At 37.4% G+C, this 15,396-nt stretch overlaps 3 non-coding genes across 3 annotated transcripts; all 3 read left to right on the top strand.

Annotated features, from left to right (window-relative positions):
* The first annotated feature begins 139 nt into the window (after positions 1-139).
* On the top strand, positions 140-211 carry TRNAI-AAU. Its single transcript has one exon. It is a non-coding gene; the product is annotated as a tRNA-Ile (tRNA).
* A 697-nt stretch (positions 212-908) lies between these two features.
* Positions 909-982, top strand: TRNAI-AAU. Its single transcript has one exon. It is a non-coding gene; the product is annotated as a tRNA-Ile (tRNA).
* A 761-nt stretch (positions 983-1,743) lies between these two features.
* TRNAI-AAU lies at positions 1,744-1,817 on the top strand. The gene has a single exon. It is a non-coding gene; the product is annotated as a tRNA-Ile (tRNA).
* Positions 1,818-15,396: the final 13,579 nt, after the last annotated feature.

A 15,396-nucleotide genomic window follows, 5' to 3' on the forward strand; every position in this document is an offset into this window, starting at 1 on the left:
TGATATAGGAAATGGATACAATATATCTACACCACCAAAATGACATAGAATTCCGTATGAAAAGTTGTACTGACTGTTCAATAGTTGTTATATTTTGATAAATTACTCACCCCCATTTATGAATCAAAGTGGCCCATTAGCCATTAGCTCAGTTGGTTAGAGCGTTGTGCTAATAACACAATGGTTGCGGGTTCGAGACCTGCATGGGGCAATAATAACATTTTTATCTGTTTTTTTTAAATTACAAATAATTGTTTTTTAATTTTTAATCGATAAATCAAAATTGTACTGATATAAAAAAGAATACACAAGGTTTAAAACACAAAAAATGAAAATAAAGAGTGCAGGTATCACTCACAAAGTCATTGATGTTTCCGGAAAAATGGCTTAAAATTATAAGTACAACAATATAATATGCCTAAACAATTTAATTTATTTTGTTTTTTGATTCAGAAAAGAATTATATGGATCAAAATCTTACTTACACAAGATATATAACTCATACATTGACGATTATGACGCAGTACGTTTCTCCATTCTCAGTGTGATGCATCAAGGTGGTAGGTTCAATACTTGCATGAGCCGATCAATTAGTTATTATCATTTATACTTTTTTTTTTCCGTTTCAGAACTAGTAATTACTATTTTTAGTTTGTGATTGATAAAAAAAAATCATGCCAAATTAAAAGAAAGGATACACATGAGTTAAACCAAAAAGAAAAGAAAAGAAGAAGCACAGATCATAGATACCGCATAAGAATAATATGCCTGAACAGTTTATTTTATCTCGTTTTTATATCGATAAAGAAAAGTTATATGGATCAAAATCTTACTTTCACAAGGTGGATAGATCTTACATTGTCGGTTATGACGGAGTATGTTCATTTCTTATTGTAATGTATCAAAGTGGCCCATTAGCTCAGTTAGTTAGAGCGTCCTGCTAATAATGTAAAGGTCGCAGGTTCGAGACCTGTATGGGCCAATAAATTACATTTTTATCTATTTTTTTTAAATCACTAATAATTATTTTTATATTTTTAATAGATAAATAAAAATTGTACTGATATAAAAAACAATATACACGATTTAAAACACAAAAAAAATGGAAATAAGGAGTACAAGTATCACTCACAAATCCATTGATGTTTCAGGAGCAAATGGCTTAAAATTATAAGTACAACAAAATAATATGCCCAAACAATAAAATTTATTTTGCTTTTTGATCGGGAAAAGAATTATATGGATCAAAATCTTACTTACACAAGATATATAACCCATACATTGGTGATTATGACGGAGTACGTTTCTTAATTCCTAGTGTGATGCATCAAGGTGGCAGGTTCAAGACTTCCATAGGCCAATCAATTAGTTATTTGCACTTTTACTTCTTTTTTTTTTTTCTGTTTTTAAAATTAGTAATTACTATTTTTAGTTTGTGATCGATAAAAAAAAAAAGATCATGCCAATCAAAAGAAGGGATACACAAGATTTAAACCAAAAAGAAAGAAAACAAAAAGAAACACAAAAAAAATGGAAAAGAAGAAGTGAAGATCATAGGTACCACGAAAGAATAGTATATATGAAAAAAGAATAGTATGTATGAACAGTTTATTTTATCTCGTTTTTTTATCTATAAAGAAAAGCTATATGGATCATAATCTTATTTACACAAGGTGGATAGCTGTTACATCGTTGGTTATGGCGGAGTATGTTCCTTTATTTTTTATTGTGATGCATCAAAATGGCCCATTAGCTCAGTTGGTTAGAGCGTCGTGCTAATAACGCAAAGGTCGCAGGTTCGAGACCTGCATGGGCCAATAAATAACCATTTTTGTTCCGTTTTTTTTTTACTTTTTTTTTAAATATAAAAAATTGTACTGATATAAAAAGAATACACGCGATTTAAACCATTAAAAATGGAGTACAAGTATTATTCACAAAGTCATTGATGTTTCAGGAGCAGATGGCTTATAATTATATGTACAACAAAAAAATATACCTAAACAATCTAATTTATTTTGTTTTTTGATCGAGAAAAGAATTATATGGATCAAAATCTTACTTACACAAGATATATAACCCATGCATTGGCGATTATGACGAAGTACATTTCTTCATTCTTAGTGTGATGTATCAAGGTGACAGGTTCAAGACTTGTATGGGTCGATCAATTAGTAATTAGCATTTTTACTTCTTTTTTTTTCTGTTTTTAAGGAAAAAAAATTAATAATCACTATTTTTAGTTTGTGATCGATAAAAAAAAATCATGCCAATCAAAAGAAGGGATACACATGATTTAAACCCAAAAAAATGATAAAAAGAAGAAATGCAAATCATAGGTACCACATTCTTTATATAAAAGCAGAGTTTTTTCGAGCGACGTGGTTAATCGGAACTTCTGATTGATTCTGGGCCCACCAAACTTTTTAAAAGGAATTTGTTTGATGTGGCAATTGATAAATATCTTTTGACCCCACAAGATTTTTTTAATGGAAAACACATTTTTCGTTACCTAAAACAAATATCTCGAAAAATATAATGTTACCAAAAACACATCAAAAATCAATCACATTTCATCATAAAATCAGTCACATCCACGGTTTCATCGTTAGAAAGAAAAAATCAATCATGCATCAATCACAGAATCAGTCGCATAGTTAATGAATTACAAAAACGTAAACGAAAATGTCCAACATCCAGTGTCCGGTTACAGTTCTCAAAATAACTCTTTCCCTAATTATAATTTTGTTCTATCAATTAAAACTAAATAAAGTTATCAACTAAACTAAATAAAGTTTCTGATCATAATTAGAAGAAAAAAAATTGATCAAATTGGTCATCGATATTTACCTTTAAGTTCGACGTTGTGTCTTTCTTGTAAATAAATTTTTAAATAATCCTGTCCAACAGTAACAAAGTTACAGAAATCGTTAGAATATAAACAAAAAATTGAAGCAATAAATGAAATCTTTGTAAGAATCTAAAGAAATATCGAAGCAATAACTGAAATCTAAAGTGAGCCGATACAAAACCACCATACAAAATTTCAAGTGTTAACAAAAATTCAAGCATTAACAAAATATTAAAACTCTTTCTCTTTTTTGACTTTTTTTAATTTTCTTTATACCATAATTAAAAATAAAATAAGTCTAAAATAAAAAAATTAAGCGGCTTTCAAATTTTGTTATTTCTAGATATGTAATCTATATATTTATACAAAAATATTCCAACCATTTAGTACGGAGATATCAGACTAATATAGCTATCTAAAATTACAAAAAAAATGTACCTTACTGGGTGTTCCTTCCTAAATTAAAGATATTTTTTCTAAACCAAGATTCATATATTTTGGAAATTTTGTACTTTGATGCTCTATATATAAGTCATTCGAGCAAAGGTAAGATCTCATCTCCTGTTTGGGTTTTGCTTTTTTATTTCTCAGTTGGTTAGATACATATCTGCTAATGGTGATTTTTTATTTGCAGATATTGGTGTACCTCTTCTCACTATATTGATGGTAGATCGATGCATGCGTTCATGTCGTGCATTGAAAAGGTGATTAACTTAGATCCTTTTGCGGTTTAATTTGTTTTTAAATTTTTTTGACCTATGGCTTTCTGCGATACCGTCCTCCTCTCAATGGATGAAGTAATGTATTTTTAGCTGGCTTATATCAATGGATTCATACTTTGGATTATAGAGAGATTTTTTTGGGGTGTTGCTACATATGGTTTCAGGTAACTTGGTGTATTTTTGTTCATGGCCATTGAGAAGATATCATTAAACTAGAACATTATTATTGTTATCCTTTATGTGTAGATTCTTTTAGTGTGATTACAGGGCTTTACAATCATATAATGGAGCGGAAAGCTCCAAGTGGCCGAGAAGCGACGCCCATCATGGGCTCCAAGAAGGTTGTCCACAGCCTCACACCCATCATAGGTCTTCATGAACATCAAGGTAAGATTACTCAAAATCCAGATTTGGAGTGATTGGCCTTTTTCTCCGAACAAATGTAAGCGAACTGGAGCATTGCTATATTGGCAAGGTTTCTTTGGATTTTCGGTGTGTTGCACCAGTATAAAACACCAGAAGTTGTATTTCAAACAAGCAACTTGATCCATTCATTTTTAAAGAGAAAATGTGTCTGTTTCTTCAGTGTGATTTGTGCTCATTGTAACAAAAATATTATGGTTAGCAAACACCTTCCTCCAGTTTTGTGTAGCAAAATGTGTGTATGTGCTATCTGGTTTAGGCTTGTGTGCACTTCAATGATAGCATGCGTCAATCAATTTTATTTTTAGTTTTGTACTTTTAACCACTTCGAAGTAACTCTACAACTTGAAATATTAGATTTTAGGATTTTATTAAATTAGCTATTTCTGTTGTTTTTATGTTTCATGTTTTGAAAAATATATCAACAACCTAACTAGAACATTAAATGACTATTCCTCCTGCACATGGTTTTTGCCTTGGTTGCTATATGGAAACACATCCAACATTTGAAACCAGCATTTGAAATGATGCTTACACCTCGAAGTTCCATTGCATGTACCATAATCCGAATTAGTTTTCTATTTTATTTTATTTTATTTTTTTATTGATCCGAAAAGAATCCAATATAGTTATCAGCAACAAATAATGTTGAATGTCCACTAAAGGAAATACAAGGTCGTGGTTTCTGCTTTTGTTACTGGGTTGGTGGTGTATTTGAGTTTGTTTTTTTTGGTGCAATTTAGTTTAAATTTTTCCCTAATTCTATGTTGAGGTTTTCTGTTCGTATACCAGCAATACCAAATTATCACTTATGCGGAGACAACCATATGTTAAAGCCACCGGAAGAGCATGGTTCCTACCTTAGAGCATCCACAGTGGGCGATTAAACCCAAATATTTGGTTTATTAACGAGACGTAGTGGGACGGACTATCGATTAAATCCTGACCATCGATTAAATCCCAGACTATATTTGGTCTGGGACCAAGACTAAACCCAAATTTGATCGCGCGGGACCTGAAGGCTACGCCCCACACCAGGCGTACATTTAGTTTACGCCCCACACCAGGCGTGTTTTTAATCTCCGCGCGATTCATTTTTTTTTCAATTTTGTATGGGGCGGGGCTTTACACCTCCGCCCCATAAGATGACTTTGAAATATTAGTGGGACGGGCGGTGATTTAATCCTCCGCCCCAATTTTTTTTTTTTTTTTTTATAAATCAACGGGCGGACATATAGTCACACGCCCCACATCAGGCGAATGCACAGTGTTACGCTCGATCAAATTTAGTCTTCCACCCGTAGCGTCACACACCAGACTAAACTCAAATTTGGTCGTTTTTTTTGGTCTTTGATCTTTGGTTATACTCGCACCACTGCAGTTGCTCTTAACCTGTATACCAGCAATCTCAAATTATCACTTATGCGGAGACAACCATCTGTTAAAGCCACCAGAACAGCCTGGTTCCTACCTTAACCATTTGTATAAAGTGGTTTTGATTGTATAAGGTGGTTTTGGTTTTAAAGGAGTCCAAAAATGAAAATGGTCTTACAGTAGAAATCCTGGAAAGTGTTTTTATTACTTTGTTCTATTTAACAGTTGACACTCACTATAGTACAGTTTTCTCGGATATAAAGAATTTGCTTTCTTCACTATAAAAGCCTTAATACTGCATTCTTTTGGATCCCATATATATAGGCTACATTTTATCTTTTATTTTTGCATCTCTTGAAGTTGTTGCTTGGATTTTGCTGTTTAAATTTTTCTTGCTTTTCCCAAGCCAATAAGCTTTCGTGGTTTCTGCAAGTGCATTATAATCTGCTTAGGAAAGTTCAGTGTAGTGCTTGGATCAGTTCTTTTTATTGATTTGGGATTTTAGATTCTGTAATTGTAGCTCATAATCAATAAGTGTCCTGCATCTATATGGTCTACTTGCATAACATCCAATCCTATTAAGGCTTGGCTTCCTTTTTCTATCGAAATCGCCAAGGTGTCCCATAAAGACAGTTTTACTATTTGAATCTCAAATTTAGAATAGATTGTATTCTAACAAAATCAACAAAACTCAGTATTTTCCTGTAACTCTCTCTCTACATATAGTTCTGAGTCTGAGTTGTAGTTTGCTTATCAATTTCTTTTATGGATATTTTATTGTGATTGTTGTTAACCATCGACCTTAATAGTTAGTTGTTTAGTTTGTGCTGCATATAAATTATCAATATGCGCCAAACTGCCCTATGTCGTGCGATAGCTGAGAGTTTGTCATCTAATTGCGCTAAACTGCCCTATGCCGCAGCCCAAGGTGAATTGGGGCAAAAAGTATGAAAACCGACTCCAACACGCATATAGATGAAGACAGGCATGCGACTAAATCAAAGTTAGTCTATGGGACTATGGGAGAACGTCCCCAGATCTCCAAACTTATTTGCTTTCTTACGTTATTTGCTGACAGGCGGAACGTCCAAAGCTCCAAAACCTAGCCGAAGCCACACAAATCTAGGCCGAAACTAAGAAAACCCGATGGTCATTTCTTCTTCTCAGCTGCAACACTGTTGTAACATATTTTTTTCCATGCACTTATTTGGATGTCTTTCTTTATTTCTCTGTGACATGGAGTTCTGATTCTATATTTCTATTATTAACTTGAAGTTTGGATTAGAAGTTAGTGTTAGAAAAAACGCTTTAAAATTACCAATTTTTCCATGGACTGTGTTTTGATCCCTAGACCTATTGCCCAATAGTTGTTTTTTCCTTTGAATAGATAAAACAATAGTCCCACATTGACTAAAATCTAAAGAGTTTTAGACATAAATACCATAGAGTTGGCTATAAGGGCATGGCCCTTGGGTCATTAGACTTTTGTGCTTGGGGGGGAGGTTTAGACTAGGGCAAGGTTGCCTTTCCCGTACGCGCGGTGCTTCGCACAGAAGCACGCCGCCGTCCGGTCGCTCGGGCTCGGGTTCGGGTTCGGGTGTGGGTGTGGGTGTGGGTTCAACACCCACACAAGTAGAAGAATCTTTTCTTTGTCTGCACGAGTTTTCTCCTGACTTCTTTGTCTGAACGTGCTTGTCTTGGCTTCTTTGTCTGTACGTGTTTTGTCCTGGCTCTCTTGTATGTACGTATTTGGCTTGGCAGCAACACACTGCTCCATGCCTGTCAAAACAACTTTTCTTGCACTATCTTTAACCCAACATAACCAGTTTTTCCTGTCATACGCATGGGTTTTCTTTCTTGTTTGTAACTACACAAACACTATATAAGAGAGTAGTTGTAATCTCATAACATAACACAGAGAAATCTCTTCTACTCTCCCTCAGTTTTTCTATAAACATCTCTTCTACTGTTTTAAGTTCTGCCAAGCTCTAAGGGTACCCTCATTGTATGCTACATTGAGGGGTACTAACTGTAGTTGTATCCTGGAGGTGACTCGCCAACTGCTGTAGCATCTCAGAGGAGTGGCAGGCGATATTGCCTTTAGGACAGCGTAGTCTACGTGCCTCTACATTCTGTGCAGCAACATCAGCAACATTATTTTGAGCTAAGTATCTTCTTCTCAGTTACTTTATTAGTATTTTCAACAATCTAAAGGCAATATCCTCTTTACTATATTTTGTAACAACATGGGAAAGAGTACTGTAGACAAACCCCCAAAGTTTAGTGGCAAAGACTTTAAACGATGGCAGTCCAAAATGTTATTCTTCTTAAAAGACCAAAGGCTAGATGAAGTTGCCTTAGAAAGACCCTCAAGAAGGCTTCATGACCGTGGTTATGAAGATAGACTGGATAGGTGGACTAGGAAAATTACATGTGCAAAAACCATATTCTTAACTGTCTGGATGACTCCTTGTACGACTTTTATAATGCAAAAGAGAATTTTACTGCTTTTGATTTATGGGAAGCCCTAGAAGAAAAATATCTTGCTGAAGCTGCTGGAAGCAAGAAGTTCTTGGTGGCTAGGTTCCTGGAATATAAGATGACTGATGAAAAGCCTGTTGTAGAACAATTCGTCGAACTCCAGCTACTCATCAACGAAATTCTTGCTGAAGGCATGCATATTGATGAATCTCTACAAGTATCCGCAGTGATTGAAAAGCTACCACCCTCATGGAACGAGTACAAGAGGAGGCTGCGACACAAGAATCGTGAAATCACCATGGTGGAGCTGGGGAAAAAGATCCAGGTGGAGGAACTTCTGTGCTGCAAAGACAAGAGCCTGATGCTGAGCAAAGACATGTCAAACAAAGCTCATGTCCTGGACGATAATGCTGCGTCAAAGAAAAACACGGAGAATCCAGCAAAAATGGTAAACGTAACAAACAGCGTAACTCCAAAGGTAACCATCTTAAGCCAAAGGGTGGTGTCTCCAAAAACACCATCAAAGGCGACTGCTATAACTGTGGGAAAACTGGTCATATGGCCAAGGACTGTAGGGCACCTAAAAAGACCAAAAATGATCCTAAACAGAAAAATAAGGCAAACGTAGTAGATGATTCTGGATATTTTACTGGCATGGTGTCTGAAGTCAACCTTGTCTCTAATGTGACCAATGTGAGAGACTGGTGGCTTGATTCTGGAGCCACTAGGCATGTCTGTAAGTTCAGAAATGCTTTCTCCTCCTATAACAAAGTAGGAGACGATGAGAAATTGTTTATGGGAAACTCTTCTACCTCTAAAGTGGTAGGAAAAGGCAAGGTTGAATTGAAGCTCACTTCAGGAAAAACTCTCGCATTGAATGACGTGTATCACGTCCCGGACATATGCAAGAATCTTATCTCAGAAACCATCTTACTTGGAAAGGTTTTAAATTTGTAGCTGAGTCTAACAAAGTTGTAATCTCTAAAGGTGGTGACTTCGTAGGAAAAGGATATGTCACTGATAACATGATTAAGCTTAGTGTACTTTCTTTGAACTTGAATGATAATGCATCTTCTTCTGCTTATGTTTGTGACTCCTCACATGTTTGGCATGATAGACTAGGACATGTTAATTTCAAATCTATTGAAAGACTTGCTAAATTAGGCTGCATTCCTAAAATAAACTTTGACAGAGGTCATAAATGTGAAATTTGTGTTGAATCTAAATTGCTAGAAAACCCTTTAACAAAAAGGTTGAACGTAGTACAACTCCCCTAGAACTAATCCACTCCGATTTGGGAGATTTGAAATCAACACCAACTAGAGGTGGGAAAAAATGGTACATCACTTTTATAGATGATCACTCAAGATACTGTCAGGTTTATCTTCTTAGAAGTAAAGATGAAGCCCTAGACGCTTTCAAATTATATAAACTTGAAGTAGAAAACCAAAGAGGTGTTACTATTAAAACTCTTAGGTCGGACCGAGGCGGTGAGTATGTGATACCTATAGGAGAATTCTGCAAACTTAATGGCATCATTCATGAAACTACTGCACCTTATTCACCTGAGTCGAATGGAGTAGCTGAAAGGAAAAACCGAACACTCATAGATATGGTGAACGCTATGTTAGCTAGTTCAGGGCTACCTTCGAACCTGTGGGGGGAAGCAATTCTCTCTGCTTGCTATATCTTGAACCGAGTTCCATTTAAGAAATCCGACAAAACTCCATATGAGTTATGGAAAGGAAGACAACCGTCCTATGCATACTTTAAAGTGTGGGGGTGTTTGGCCAAGGTGGCCACTCCTCGTTCCAAGAAAACCAAAATAGGACCTAAAACTGTAGATTGTGTTTTCCTAGGATATCCTGAGCACACTAGTGCTTATAGGTTCATGGTAATTGGTGAGAACACCATAATGGAATCCAGAGATGCAGTGTTTTTCGAACACATTTTCCCTTTAGGGTCTGGACCTCATAAAAGGGTCCGCGATGATCTCTCAGATGTTCCTTCGACTAGTCAACCCCCGTCTCTAGATGCTGAAACCGAACCTAGAAGAAGTAAGAGGGTCAGAACCGAGAAAGGTTTCGGTCCAGATTTTGTGACTCTTACGGTAGAGTCTGAACCCCAAACCTATAAGGAAGCTATGACTTCTCCGGAAGCTCCCTTCTGGGAAGAAGCTTCAAATAATGAGTGGGATTCCATTCAACAAAATGAAACTTGGGAGCTTGTAGACTTACCTCCTGGTAGTAAAACCATAGGTTGCAAGTGGGTCTTCAAAAGGAAACTTAGAACAGATGGAACTATAGAAAAACACAAAGCTAGGTTGGTAGCTAAGGGGTACAGACAACAGGAAGGATTAGATTTCTTTGATACCTATTCACCGGTCACTAGAATCACTTCTATCCGGATGCTGATTGCTATTGCTTCTATTTATGATTTGCATATACATCAGATGGATGTTAAAACTGCTTTTTTATATGGTGAATTGAATGAAGAAATTTATATGGACCAACCGAAGGTTTTGTTGTGAAAGGTTTTGAAGATAAAGTATGCAAACTGAAAAAATCTTTGTATGGTTTAAAACAAGCACCTAAACAGTGGCATGAAAAATTTAATCATGTAATGATATCTAATGGCTTCAAGGTTAATGAATCTGATAAATGTGTTTACATTAAATCTGTGGATGATTCTCATGTTATTGTGTGCCTATATGTTGATGATATGCTCATATTAGGTAGTAACCTTGATAGTATCAATACCACTAAAAGCATGCTTAACGAAAACTTTGACATGAAAGACTTAGGCCCTGCTGATGTAATCTTAGGGATGAAAATCAGAAAGATGTCTGATGGATATAGTCTTAGTCAATCTCATTATGTTGAAACTGTGCTTAAGAGATTTAATCATGAAAATGCTAAACCTGCAACTACTCCTTATGATCCCAATTGCAAATTGAAAAAGAACAAGGGTGAGGGTATTTATCAACTTGAGTATTCTCGTGTTATTGGCAGTCTTATGTATTTAATGAACTGTACAAGACCTGATATTGCCTATACTGTGAGTAGATTAAGCAGGTACACTTGCAACCCTGGGCAGGATCACTGGAATGCTCTCTACAGAGTTCTACGGTACCTGAGAGGAACTTCAAACTATTGCCTAAGTTTTGGGAAGTATCCTGCTGTGCTAGAAGGGTATTGTGATGCTAACTGGATATCAGACTCAGATGAGTGCAAATCCACTAGCGGGTACATCTTCACACTTGGTGGTGCGTCTGTGTCATGGAAGTCTACCAAACAGACATGTATAGCCGATCCACCATGGAGTCTGAGTTTATAGCCTTGGAGAAAGCTGGAGAGGAAGCTGAATGGATACGAGGTTTCCTGGGTGGAATTCCACTCTGGCCCAAGCCTGTGTCTTCGATCGCAATCCACTGTGACAGTCAAGCTGCTATTGGATGCGCAAAGAATAGTGTATACAACGGAAAGTCTATACATCTTCGAAGAAGACACAAGACAGTGAAACAACTACTCTCTACTGGCATCATCTCTATAGACTTTGTAAGGTCTAAAGAGAATATTGCAGATCCTTTGACGAAAGGGTTATCTAGAGAGGTAGTTAGATCCACATCGAAGGGGATGGGACTCAAGCTCATAGAATAAATCGCCATGAAGGACACTCAACCTTGTGAATGGAGCTCCAAGATCAAGGTTCAATGAGATAACTAATTTTTGGTGATGTCGAGAGAAAGCACTATCTTTGTCCCTCCCTATGGTGTAACCGTATGATAGTGCTGCCTGCATGTTTTAGGATGATCTGTCAGGATCTTAATGAGTTCCATGGCTTTGCTTAAAGCGGAGTGTGGCAGGACACTCTTAATGGACTCACCTATGTGGATGTTGGAAGTGGGGCCGCTTCCTATGAGAATTTGAGCTTTTTCTCTAGAGACATTCATTAAGTCCGGGATTTAGCCCACGGCCAAAACGGGCACAACGGCAAGAGCTTGGCAGCTTTCTTTTTCTTTGAGACATCAAAGTGTGGTTGTTATTTCTGAATTGCACTCACTGTTGACGGTTCAAGACATTGTGTTCACCGAAACAACAAGCAGTTCCGGTAACCTCTCACTATGTTAAGGTTCAATCTCTGGGACACCTTAGCCTAATATTGATGTATTATGTTTTCTCGTATTTCGTCGATATGTTTTATCATTCATGTGGGGGATTGTTAGAAAAAACGCTTTAAAATTACCAATTTTTCCATGGACTATGTTTTGATCCCTAGACCTATTGCCCATTTTGTTTTTTCTTTGAATAGATAAAACAATAGTCCCACATTGACTAAAATCTAAAGAGTTTTAGACATAAATACCATAGAGTTGGCTATAAGGGCATGGCCCTTGGGTCATTAGACTTTTGTGCTTGGGGGAGGCTTAGACTAGGGCAAGGTTGCCTTTCCCGTACGCGCGGTGCTTCGCACAGAAGCACGCACGCCGCCGCCGTCCGTCCGGTCGGTCGGTCGGGTCGGGCTCGGGTTCGGGTGTGGGTGTGGGTGTGGTGTGGGTGTGGGTTTGGGTTCCACACAAGTAGAAGAATCTTTTCTTTGTCTGACGTGCTTGTCTTGGCTTCTTTGTCTGCACGAGTTTTCTCCTGACTTCTTTGTCTGAACGTGCTTGTCTTGGCTTCTTTGTCTGTACGTGTTTTGTCCTGGCTCCTTGTATGTACGTATTTGGCTTGGCAGCAACACACTGCTCCATGCCTGTCAAAACAACTTTTCTTGCACTATCTTTAACCCAACATAACCAGTTTTTCTGTCATACGCATGGGTTTTCTTTCTTGTTTGTAACTACACAAACACTATATAAGAGAGTAGTTGTAATCTCAGAACATAACACAGAGAAATATCTCTTCTACTCTCCCTCAGTTTTTCTGTAAACATCTCTTCTACTGTTTTAAGTTCTGCCAAGCTCTAAGGGTACCCTCATTGTATGCTACATTGAGGGGTACTAACTGTAGTTGTATCCTGGAGGTGACTCGCCAACTGCTGTAGCATCTCAGAGGAGTGGCAGGCGATATTGCCTTTAGGACAGCGTAGTCTACGTGCCTCTACATTTCTGTGCAGCAACATCAGCAACATTATTTTGCTAAGTATCTTCTTCTCAGTTACTTATTAGTAATTTTCAACAATCTAAAGGCAATATCCTCTTTACTATATTTTGTAACAACATGGGAAAGAGTACTGTAGACAAACCCCCAAAGTTTAGTGGCAAAGACTTTAAACGATGGCAGTCCAAAATGTTATTCTTCTTAAAAGACCAAAGGCTAGATGAAGTTGCCTTAGAAAGACCCTCAAGAAGGCTTCATGACCGTGGTTATGAAGATAGACTGGATAGGTGGACTAGGAAAATTACATGTGCAAAAACCATATTCTTAACTGTCTGGATGACTCCTTGTACGACTTTTATAATGCAAAAGAGAATTTTACTGCTTTTGATTTATGGGAAGCCCTAGAAGAAAAATATCTTGCTGAGGCTGCTGGAAGCAAGAAGTTCTTGGTGGCTAGGTTCCTGGAATATAAGATGACTGATGAAAAGCCTGTTGTAGAACAATTCGTCGAACTCCAGCTACTCATCAACGAAATTCTTGCTGAAGGCATGCATATTGATGAATCTCTACAAGTATCTGCAGTGATTGAAAAGCTACCACCCTCATGGAACGAGTACAAGAGGAGGCTGCGACACAAGAATCGTGAAATCACCATGGTGGAGCTGGGGAAAAAGATCCAGGTGGAGGAACTTCTGTGCTGCAAGACAAGAGCCTGATGCTGAGCAAAGACATGTCAAACAAAGCTCATGTCCTGGACGATAATGCTGCGTCAAAGAAAAGCACGGAGAATCCAGCAAAAATGGTAAACGTAACAAACAACGTAACTCCAAAGGTAACCATCTTAAGCCAAAGGGTGGTGTCTCCAAAAACACCATCAAAGGCGACTGCTATAACTGTGGGAAAACTGGTCATATGGCCAAGGACTGTAGGGCACCTAAAAAGACCAAAAATGATCCTAAACAGAAAAATAAGGCAAACGTAGTAGATGATTCTGGATATTTTACTGGCATGGTGTCTGAAGTCAACCTTGTCTCTAATGTGACCAATGTGAGAGACTGGTGGCTTGATTCTGGAGCCACTAGGCATGTCTGTAAGTTCAGAAATGCTTTCTCCTCCTATAACAAAGTAGGAGACGATGAGAAATTGTTTATGGGAAACTCTTCTACCTCTAAAGTGGTAGGAAAAGGCAAGGTTGAATTGAAGCTCACTTCAGGAAAAACTCTCGCATTGAATGACGTGTATCACGTCCCGGACATATGCAAGAATCTTATCTCAGAAACCATCTTACTTGGGAAAGGTTTTAAATTTGTAGCTGAGTCTAACAAAGTTGTAATCTCTAAAGGTGGTGACTTCGTAGGAAAAGGATATGTCACTGATAACATGATTAAGCTTAGTGTACTTTCTTTGAACTTGAATGATAATGCATCTTCTTCTGCTTATGTTTGTGACTCCTCACATGTTTGGCATGATAGACTAGGACATGTTAATTTCAAATCTATTGAAAGACTTGCTAAATTAGGCTGCATTCCTAAAATAAACTTTGACAGAGGTCATAAATGTGAAATTTGTGTTGAATCTAAATATGCTAGAAAACCCTTTAACAAAAAGGTTGAACGTAGTACAACTCCCCTAGAACTAATCCACTCGATTTGGGAGATTTGAAATCAACACCAACTAGAGGTGGGAAAAAATGGTACATCACTTTTATAGATGATCACTCAAGATACTGTCAGGTTTATCTTCTTAGAAGTAAAGATGAAGCCTAGACGCTTTCAAATTATATAAACTTGAAGTAGAAAACCAAAGAGGTGTTACTATTAAAACTCTTAGGTCGGACCGAGGCGGTGAGTATGTGATACCTATAGGAGAATTCTGCAAACTTAATGGCATCATTCATGAAACTACTGCACCTTATTCACCTGAGTCGAATGGAGTAGCTGAAAGGAAAAACCGAACACTCATAGATATGGTGAACGCTATGTTAGCTAGTTCAGGGCTACCTTCGAACCTGTGGGGGGAAGCAATTCTCTCTGCTTGCTATATCTTGAACCGAGTTCCATTTAAGAAATCCGACAAAACTCCATATGAGTTATGGAAAGGAAGACAACCGTCCTATGCATACTTTAAAGTGTGGGGGTGTTTGGCCAAGGTGGCCACTCCTCGTTCCAAGAAAACCAAAATAGGACCTAAAACTGTAGATTGTGTTTTCCTAGGATATCCTGAGCACACTAGTGCTTATAGGTTCATGGTAATTGGTGAGAACACCATAATGGAATCCAGAGATGCAGTGTTTTTCGAACACATTTTCCCTTTAGGGTCTGGACCTCATAAAAGGGTCCGCGATGATCTCTCAGATGTTCCTTCGACTAGTCAACCCCCGTCTCTAGATGCTGAAACCGAACCTAGAAGAAGTAAGAGGGTCAGAACCGAGAAAGGTTTCGGTCCA

This window comes from Papaver somniferum, chromosome 10, assembly GCF_003573695.1.
Source record: "Papaver somniferum cultivar HN1 chromosome 10, ASM357369v1, whole genome shotgun sequence".
Lineage (NCBI taxonomy): Eukaryota > Viridiplantae > Streptophyta > Magnoliopsida > Ranunculales > Papaveraceae > Papaver > Papaver somniferum.